This window comes from Vespa crabro, chromosome 10 (assembly GCF_910589235.1).
Source record: "Vespa crabro chromosome 10, iyVesCrab1.2, whole genome shotgun sequence".
In the NCBI taxonomy this organism is placed as follows: Eukaryota; Metazoa; Arthropoda; class Insecta; order Hymenoptera; family Vespidae; genus Vespa; species Vespa crabro.
In genome coordinates, this window is record NC_060964.1 from 1,121,571 (window position 1) to 1,131,570 (window position 10,000).

Sequence of the window (10,000 nt, forward strand, 5' to 3'; positions counted from 1 at the left end):
TTTATGATATCTTAGTGATTTTGTAAGGAGGAAAATCTTGCGGAAAAGGGGAAGGGAGGAAAAGAACGAAAAACAGAAAATGAAAAAATAAATCGATCGAGTCACATCGTTTACGAAAGTTTTCCACTTCTACGAGAGAACGAGAGAAAGAAGAGAGAACGAGAGAGATACAGTGAGTAAGACGGGGGAAGGGAGGGAGGGATAATATCAGACTCGACGGAAGCTCTAACTTTATGAATTTTCTCACATTCCGACTAATTCAAGGCTACCGGGGGCAGTGCGAACGAGCAAAAAAGAGACAGAGATTCGTTAAATAGAAAGAGAGGGGAGGAAGGCGGCACCAGAGTTAAAACAAACATTTTTGCGCGTGCGAGCTTCGGCCATAAAGCTTTGCCCGGCCAAATGCATCGGTCGGCTGTTGCATAAGACTCTAGAATAGCTTCGGAAAATGGTGGACCTTCTCTCTCCTAGTCTTTTTCTTTTTTAGATACGGCGCCGACCGTAGCAACGCACTTCGTATTTTGCGTTTCCCAAATGATTTTCTTACAAAGACTTTGTTTTCCATCATCGAGATCTGTCTCACTACTCGCGTGTCAACCGAGTATCGTTTTCTATGGGTACTTTGGACTTCGACAAAAAGTAAATTTACATTTGAAAATTGAATTCGTACTGCTAATTAATTGATTAAATTAGTTGTTGAAATCGAAGATGAAAAAGAAGAATAAGAAAAAAAAAGAAAGAAAAGAAAAGAAAGAAAGAAAGAAAAAAGAAGTAATTTAATTTTCGGATAAATAAAACGTTCGACCTTGAAAAAAAATTATTTGTTAACATTCTTAAATTAACGCAAAGGCGACTCTGGTTTAAGTCATCGATGGAAATCCGTTTTATAGCAGAACAGAAATGATCTCGATGTTTAGAACATCGCTTCGACGACCCACGTCAATGCCTCGTTGCACAATTCGGTAACCGTGCAAGAATAAACGCTTCAAATGGAGGATGAAGCTTTTTTTGAGAAAAAGGGAGAGAGAGAGAGAGAGAGAAAGAAAGAGAAAGAGATGCAGCTAAAAGAGATGGATGATTAAAATGCGAACTTTTGCCAAGTACCGATGTCTCTCGCATATTGAAAATTACGGACGGAGAATTGTCGTTTAATTATTATTATTATTATTATTATTATTATTATTATTATTATTATTATTATTATTATTATTATTATTATTATCATTATTATTATTATCATTATTATCATTATTATTATTATTATTATTATTACATTACTATTATTATCTTTTTTTAATCTTATCCTATTCTATTTGGATGATTTGTTTTCTCCAAAACGGTTCACACGAAAATTCAGAGCAATTCCTGTTGTTCTTATTTGAGAATTGACCAGTATGTGTTTGTGTATATCCGTAATAAGCCAGGCTTTTTATTATTATTACTATTACTATTACTATTATTATTAAGGAACTAAGATCTAGATCGAGATCGAGATAGGAAAAGAGAGAAGATACCATTCTTCATAAATAAGATCGATGTTATTGTTGATCGGCGTATCGACGAGTAGCCGTTAATTAACGCCCGATATCGGAAGTAGTTAGAGTAATTAAAATTATTTATTAAAACATAGCTCGCCGGAAATAAATGTGGAAGGAGCGCGAAAGTAGAGCCGGCGCAGAGAGGTGCGATCCGATTAAAATCTAATTTTTCACGGATACTCTCTTAATTAAAACATTAAATTGATTGCGGCGTGAGGTCGAGCGTCGAAGTGAGAGAAGGTGGAGGTTCAGGGGTGGTTCGAGGGGGTTAGGGAGGAGGGGGAGGGGCAGGGGTGGAAGTGAGGTGGAGAAGAGGTGGCAGTGTCTTCTCAAGGCAGACAACGAGGAAGGGCTCGAAGGGTGAAGGGTTAGAGGTACGAGAGTCAGGCATGGGGGTTCGTGTTAAAATAAATGAAAATGAAATCAATTATAAAACTGTTTGAGGAGCCTCTGAGGAGCAGGCAGTACTCGATAGATGGATGGTTAAATGGATGGCCGGGCCGCTGTAGGTTGATCTTGAATTTTCTTAATTAAAAATCCACAGACTTTGCTTTCAATTAAAAACACGAACGTCGCGCTATTCTCCTTCGTTATGCCTGTCGACATCGGAAACGATAGAATACGTACGTAGATATGTAAATCAAATCGGCCGTACAAAGAATCTGAACGTTTCATAGGGTATTATAGTATTTTTAATCGATCTTTTACTTTTTACGATGACAACGACGACGACGTGTAAGAGAAACGCTGAAGAAAGTTTCAAGAAATTCTTTCTTGACAATTGAGTTGAACTTGAAAATCGGATGAAATTTATAAACAAAAGAGAAAAAGAAAAAGAAAAATCTTTCACGTTAAGAAGTCGATCTTACGAGAAAGAGAGAGAGAGAGAGAGAGAGAGAGAGAGAGAGAGAGAGAGATTCAGAATTACGTATCTAATCTCTTCAAGATCCTCCTGCCGCTAGGACATCGTCTCGATTTATGAGCCTCCTAAATCTTGTCCGCTCTGCCGGCCTTCTCACCTTACCCCGCCGTACTTCTTTTGTCCTCGCGCACTTTTGCACTTTTAAAACTTTCTTCGTCGCGAAAATTTCATTATAAGTAGCTTCGCCGCTATGGCGTTCGCGATAAGAGGAGGGAACTTGAACCGCGGCATGGTTTACACCGCGAGATGTGAAATATTACCGGATTTTCAGCAACTCTTCCTTTGGCGAGTCTTACCTTTAAAAGGAAAAAAGCTTTTTCTCCTGATAAGAGATATACAAGAGAAAGAAAGAAAAGAGAAGAAAAAGAAAGAAAGAAAGAAAGAGAAACAAAAAGAAAAAAGCAATTAACTCGTACGTCTTTCGGTCGTTCTCTTTAGAAAATCGTTCAGTCCTATATTCTTCATAAACGCTTCGCGGACAATGCCGCCCCTTAAGTCCTCTCTTTTGCTCTGCTTTTTCTTTTTTTTTCTTTTTTTTTCTCTCTTTTCTTCACCGCTACGGCCCTTTTGTTTCGCTACGCAAAACAGAGCAGACAGAGTGCGCACAAAAGGAAGAGGCTCGAACAATAAGCTTCGTAGTTGGCGACCTCGAGTCGAAATGGGGCCAGCAAAACCGCAATCGACGGAAAGACTAAAAATCACATTTCGAGTCGGCAACACGCGAACTCTAAACTCGTTCGCGATAATCAGAGATATCCTTTGGAACTTCCTGACACTTTGATTTTGTTTTTCCTTCTTTTTTTTTATATCGATACACAATTAAGAAAGAAAACGAATATATATATTTTTTTTATTTTTTTTTTCTAAAAAAACTAGACGATAATTAAGTCGTGGAATTTGTTTTGTTATTTCTCCATTATAATTTTGTTTATGTTCATCGAATATCGTAACAATTCAATCAACTTTTCCTTCGTCGGTTTGGAGAAATGAAAAGGAGAAGAACACCTTGCGCGCAGTTAGTCACGATATCTCGGCTATGAAGCTGCAGCTGCTCTCGAGCAGTCGGGAGGTCATAGCATATGCCACGGTGGTCGACGGTTCCCCGGCTCTTCCGATTGTTCACGTGTTATGTACATGGAGTATACGGACGTTCGGTTTGGACGCGGTATGGTCACGCGGATTACCCTCGATCTATTATTCTCAAAGATACGCACTTATATAAACGTAGATGATAGTAATCGATGGAGGAAGCCAATAAAAAAAATTTTCCAATAACAGATCTACGATCTATATTTAATCATTATCGAAAAAGTCAAAATACCGATCAAAAGATTTAGGTCATATTCATTGGTCAACGATGATCGTGAGGATCGATGAGACCGCATCGCGTGCTGAGAATACCGGCAGTTAACTCTATTTCTCATTTCTCCTTTGTTATTAAAGAGCTTTACTCGATGAGAATTAATAAAAAATTTCGGACAAAAGGGATGATCCATCTAGAGATGGAATAATTTTTTTTTTATCGAAGAAACGCGTCCATTTTCAAGTTTGAAGTTTATTTTTCTTAAGAAAGAAATATCAACGAATGAAAAAGTGGCCGTAGGGTTGATACTACTAAAATGATTCTTACTTTTCGCGAGGAAAAGGGATGGGATGGGTATAGGTAGGCGGGTTGGAATGGGCGTGGAGGGAGGAGGGAGGAAAAAGGATCTTGAGGAGGAAGTCGGACGAGAAGATGAATCGTCCGCAAATTGCGGGGAAAAAGGTAAAACTTGGCTGTGGTAAGTTTCTTATTCTACTATACTTCTACTTCTTCTTCTTCCTACCGACCGTGAGGTCGGCCGACTCGATTTTTGTTTTCATTTGATTACTTCCCCGGCGTATACTTTGACGAAGGGAGTGTGAGAAAACTCGAAACGGAGTAAGTTCGCACGAGGGAGAAAGTCGAATCGTGAGGATCCAGTTATTATAGTATATTCTCCTTCCTCGAAGATCGATAGCAGGTAAACCTAGACTTGCCAAAATAAATGGGGTAGGTAAACGCGATGTCGGGGGTGTAATTTGCGTGCGTGTGGCCTCGTGTGTTGGATAGGTGTTGAGTAAGGTTAGTCAAAGTTCAAGCCGGTAACGATTCATGCGTCAGGTTCAAACGGACATTTGCTTAGGAATATCTCGAACAAATGTACAGTTCAACGTTCAAAATTATCAGTAGTAAATATATACTTTTTCACGAATCTTTCTTTTCTCTCTCTTCTTTATTTTCTTTATCTTTTTCGTCTTAACTCTTTCCCGGACTTCTTCTCTTCTCCGTGTCACCAACCGAGGGATTACTTTCTCATTTAGATTTTATCTCGACGCTCGACGTTGTCCCATCCTGTCTCTCTCTCTCTCTCTCTCTCTCTCTCTCTCTCTTTCTCTCTTACTCTTTTTCTTTCTCTCCCGCTTTCAGTCCGTCTCTCATGTTCGTCTCAAACGGCCATTTCCCACTTCCTACCTCCCAACTTCTCTCCGCGTGGCCAGATCCTTTGTTTTTACTAATTACCCAGGACATCAGCTATTGACCTCTTCCACCTTTACCCACCTCTCGCCTCGATCTTCTCTCCTTTCTACTTTGCCAAGCGATCATTAGGCGACTAGCCAAGAGAGTGTCCCCCCTCCTTCTCTTACTCCTACTCATGGTGTTCCACCTCATTTTACCGCTACTCCTCCTTTTTCTTCTCGTTTTGCTCTTCTTATAGAGAAAATAACGCTTTTGTAAAAGCTTCGTTCGTGTATTTCACGAATGGAAATAGTTATCGGGATAGGGTTCGAAAGGTCCTACCCGTGGAAACGTCTATCGACACGGGGTCGAGAAACATGTAGATGATCGCACACGCAGCTGTCAGGACAAAAAATCAGACTCGATTGTTTTATCCCTTTCTCGGGTCGCCCGATGGTCAACCGGTCTTTCTCTTATTATTATGATTATACGTAGGTAGGGTAGCCGAAAATGCAGGGAGATAGACGTACGAGGGAAGAAACGGTTTCATCCCCCTTGTCCAGACTCAGAACCATCCTACCTGCCGAGTTTTCGTAGTCTTCTTTTCCTTCTCCCTCTCTCTCTCTCTCTATTTCTCTCTCTCTCACTCTCTTTCTCTCTCTCTCTCTCTCTCTCTCTCTCTCTCTCTCGCTCGCTCTATCTCTTTCTTTCCGAAGATCAAGCTCGTCGAAAAGTAGATAAAGAACGAAAGACACAACCCTTCGTGGAGCCGGATAAAATTTAATTTTCTTTCTTTCTCTATCGTTTTCTTTCTCCTTCTCCTTCTCCCGAGGTCTTCGCGTTGAACAGAAACCCTGTAAATAACAGAAGTGACCTTCGGATGCGCCACATGCTACACATTGGACGTCCACATATGCAAATCACGATGGGACCATTGTGCGCTTTACCGGTACCCCTTAACCCCCTTTCCTCCTCTCTACTTACCCCTCTTCATTTTCTTCAACAAAAAGATTCAGGTCAAACTCTCATCCGGTTAGAAATTTTTATTTTTCGATCAGGCAAGTAACAAAAGGGGTCACCCTGATGTCGTGCTCTCTGTAAGAAGGGATAGAAAGAGAGATATAGAAACGAAGGGAGGAGAGAAGGAGGGAGAACCGAGACAAGACCATTCACTTTTCTCGATGCATAACGGTCGAGAGAGAGAAAGATATATATATATATATATATATATATATATATATATAAACTCGAAAAGGGAGAGAGAAAGAGAGAGAGAGAAAGAAACTCGTAAAACAATCGATACAATTACGAGGTACCATCATCGTGGTGAGGGTTTAAGAAAGAGATGTGTACGAGTTCTTTAAACATTTTCTTTTATCCTTGCGGATATTCGAATTACCCTCCGGCACCTCTATTGAAGAGATTTTTCAGGCAAAAAAGAGTTGAACGGGGAGAGTCTCACATGTTTACGATCCTATTCTTTTTTTCTTTTTCTTCTTCTTTTTTTTCGTTATTGTTATACGTGAAAACGATTAAGCTTAAAAACGACTCGAAGAGTCGTCATTTTGGAATACCTAAGCCGAACGGTTGTAGAGAAATTCACAATGCGATAGACGATTTCGTTGGTCCATATGTCGTCGTTGTCGTCGTAGTCTCGTACAAGGGCAAAATTGTGTGAGCGCGTATCTCTGCAGGTAGTAATAAGATCTAGTCGCCCTATCGACGAAAGGCTCGCGCGAGGGAATGCCGCTAGAGAATTTCCAGAGGCGAGGCACGCCGTCCTGGGGGTGGCCTACCATCCCTCGTGGAAGCGCGATGGAACGAGCTGCGGTCAACGCCAGGATTCGAAATACGATGGTGTACGTATTCGGTTAGGTTGCGTACGCAACGTTCGTGTGTTAACCTTACTGTCACGCCGGCGACCGAAGCACGTGAAGCCGCATCGGCTCCTCGAAATTGTTATTGGACGTCGAGGGCGAATTCGTATTCCTTCGAAATCGACCGAATCGTTTAGTTATCAATTCCTTTTTCGACATCTTCATTTTCTCTGACAGATTGACTTCAGTCAAAGATATCTTTCGATATTTTTTCTTTCTTTCTTTTTTTCGATCGTTTTTCTTTCTTTCTTTTTTTCTTTTTTATTATGTCTTATCGATGTATCATCAACGAAGGAAAAATTTTTATAGGACGATGAAAAATAGGACGATGAAATAGGTGCTAAGGAAAAATCGGAAGATTACTCAATCATTTTAGATATACTCGATCAAAGTCTCATAAAGCAGAGAGAAGCAGGGGCTGCGGTCAACAGCAGGATTTGGAATACACGGTGAACGTGAAGTCCATTCTGCCGTGCGCGTAACAACGCCGTGCTAACCTTACTGTCACGCCGAAGCCAAAGGGATGTAAAGCCACGATAACGCCTCCGAATCGTTATTGTGTACGACAGAGAAACCACCCCTCGGTCGTTCATCGAACCACCTGAAAACAAAGTGTCGGTTCTAAATTATCGAAAAATGGCGGCCGCTCGGGCGTAGATCTTCATTTTCCTTTTATGAAGCTGGGAAGATTAAAAAAGATACAATATTTTTAAGCAAATAATTTTATTATCATAATACATAGAAATAATAAGCGAGTACGTAACCTTATTACAACTATCGATTAACCCTGTTATTAAAAGAGAATCAATTTATTTTAATAGTTGAAACAGTTGACATGATTTGGATGTTTCGTTCATAAGTAAGATTCGATCTCCTTTAAGGGTTAACGTAATAGCTACGTAGGTAAACGTAATGGTTGATCTATATCTTCTGAGTCAAGAATCGAAGAGTCGAACTGGTAGTTGGGATGCACTTGACGTAAGCCAGGGAAAATTCGTGGGCACGAGTAAGCGTCGCCGTGGAGCCGAGACTCGGTTCATGACTCTCGGATAGAGGGTGGAGGGAAAAGGGGGATGAGAGGATGAAGAAGAGGGGTGAGGGATGTTGGACGAAACGGGTAGCAGTGGCAATGTGGTGGTAGTGAGGCAGTAGTAGTAGTAGTGGTGGTGGTGCTGGCGGTGGTGGTGGTGGTGGTGACTGTGTAGGAGGGTGGTGGTGACGAAGGGGTCGGCGAGGGGTGGAGGCGGAGGGCTAGCCAGCGAGAACGTCCGAGAGAGGGTTGGTAGCTCGGTACACGGCATCGGCATACGGAGGTTTGGCCGGTGGTGTTGGGGGGGTCGGTGTGAGGCGGCCGATAGAAGCGGCGAAGAGGTGAGGTGGGGGTGCTCAGCACGGGGCCACGGCGCAGTTGCTACTCAGACACGGGGATGCTCGCAATGCCTCTATCAAAGGTTACCGAAATTCAGCGGAAATATCCGCGTTGTTTAGCGCGCGTCTCGCGTAAATTCGCGAGCCGGAAAAAAAAGGAAGGAAAGAAGTCGCGTCTTTTCTCGCGAGGTGTTTTTACGACGGGAGCGCGAAATTCGCTTATCGTTCGAGGAGTTCTCGCTTCTTCGCACGGAGAGCAAAGGGTTTTGGTAAAGGGGGACCGAGGAGGGTTGGGTGGGAAATCGGTGGGAGGGTAAAAGTAAAAGAGAAAAAAAGAAAAAGAAATAAGGTCAAAATAGAAAAGCGGAAAGGAAAGGAAAGGATCGTTTGGAAAAAAGGAGTTGGAGGAGGATTGTGCAGAAGGATGAGGAAGAACGAGGAGGGAAGAAGGAGAAGGAAGAGGAAAAAGAAGGAGGGAAGGAAGGATGAAAGGAAGGAAGCAAGGAAGAAAGGAAGGACGAGGAAGTCGCCTCGTAGCTCCTTAGGAAGATCGCACCGCGACGTGCCAGCAGACACTGCCGCGCCGCGAGAAACACGTGGGGGAGAAAAGTCCGGGAAAGCGCAACGAGATAGGGAGTGAGCGAGGGAGAAAGAGAGAAGGAGGAGAAGGACGGAGGGAGCGTCCCGACGCGTCTTATCACGACGCGCAAGGAGCGACGCCGCGCGCCTCCTCTTTAGAAGGGGAACGAGATGAAGGTGGAGGGGACGCTTCTCTTTCTCTCTCTCTCTCTCTCTCTCTCTCTCTCGTTCTCTCGCTCTCGCACTCGAGGAGCACTACAGAGGAGCGGGGGCGGAGGTGGCAAAGACGCTCATTCGTTCCTCGAGTCACGTGGCCCCCTTCTTATTCCGTGCTTTTTCCTTAGAGGAGCGCGCGGGAGCTTCGAACGTAGACTCGAGGCCGACGCCTGAGATGCGACGCCGATCACGGCCCACCCAAGCCCCTCTCGAGCTCTCTCGAGTATTATCACTCGATCGACCATTCATTTTTCTTCTTTTTCTTCTTTTTTTCTATTTCTTCTTCTTTCGCTTCCTCTTCTTCTTTCATTTCTTTTTATTTTTTACTTTCATTTTTTTCCTCTTCGATTCATCGTTTATTCTTTTCTTTTTTTTCTTTTCCTTCTTTTATTTTTTTTTTTTCTTATTTTTCAATTTTCATCGAAAACGACTTGATAGTACATCTTCTTATTTCAAAGGATTGAATTATCAAAATAAGCCAACGTACGTTATTCTTAAATATATTTTTGCGTTTATTGATCAATTTTTTGCGCATATATGTTCATTCTCTTTGGAATCGATTTTCATTTGTTTAACTTATTTCGTTTACTTTCTTTCTTTTTTTCTTTTTTTCTTTTTTTCTTCTTCTTTTCTTTGAATATGGTCCGATGGAAGTAGTACCCTATGCTTCCTTCCATTTATTGGAATTGAAGATGACGATGACAAATCGATTTTAACATTGAAAGAAATGGGAATGGCAATAGAGTTATAATGGGTTAGAAATGTTCCTCGGTCCTCCTTGACGCCAATACCGCGATGATCGTTCGCGGTAGATTCGCGGAATAATTCTGTCGAGATAAGAAAATTCATGCGATAAAGAAAAAAAATTAGAGAAAAAATAAAACACTCGCGTATTTGCCCCATATGCGGTGATAGTTCACCGCATATGGGGCGACCTTTAATAAAAAAAAAAAATAGAAAATAAGAACCGGAAATCCGACGTCCCCTTTCTCTTATCTGTTTCAGACGCGTCGCACTGTGT

General features: G+C 42.0%; 1 long non-coding RNA gene across 2 annotated transcripts in view; it reads left to right on the top strand.

Moving 5' to 3' along the window:
- LOC124427550 overlaps positions 1–10,000 on the top strand; it is a 32,187-nt gene that overhangs the window by 7,505 nt on the left and 14,682 nt on the right. Inside the window, exon 3 of one of the 2 annotated variants that reach the window (XR_006942984.1) lies at positions 9,985–10,000. This exon is cut by the window's right edge and continues 643 nt beyond it. The exons of the other annotated variant lie outside the window; for it this stretch is intronic. This is a non-coding gene — a long non-coding RNA (uncharacterized LOC124427550). The remainder of the gene's footprint in view (positions 1–9,984) is intronic. 2 annotated transcript variants of the gene reach the window in all.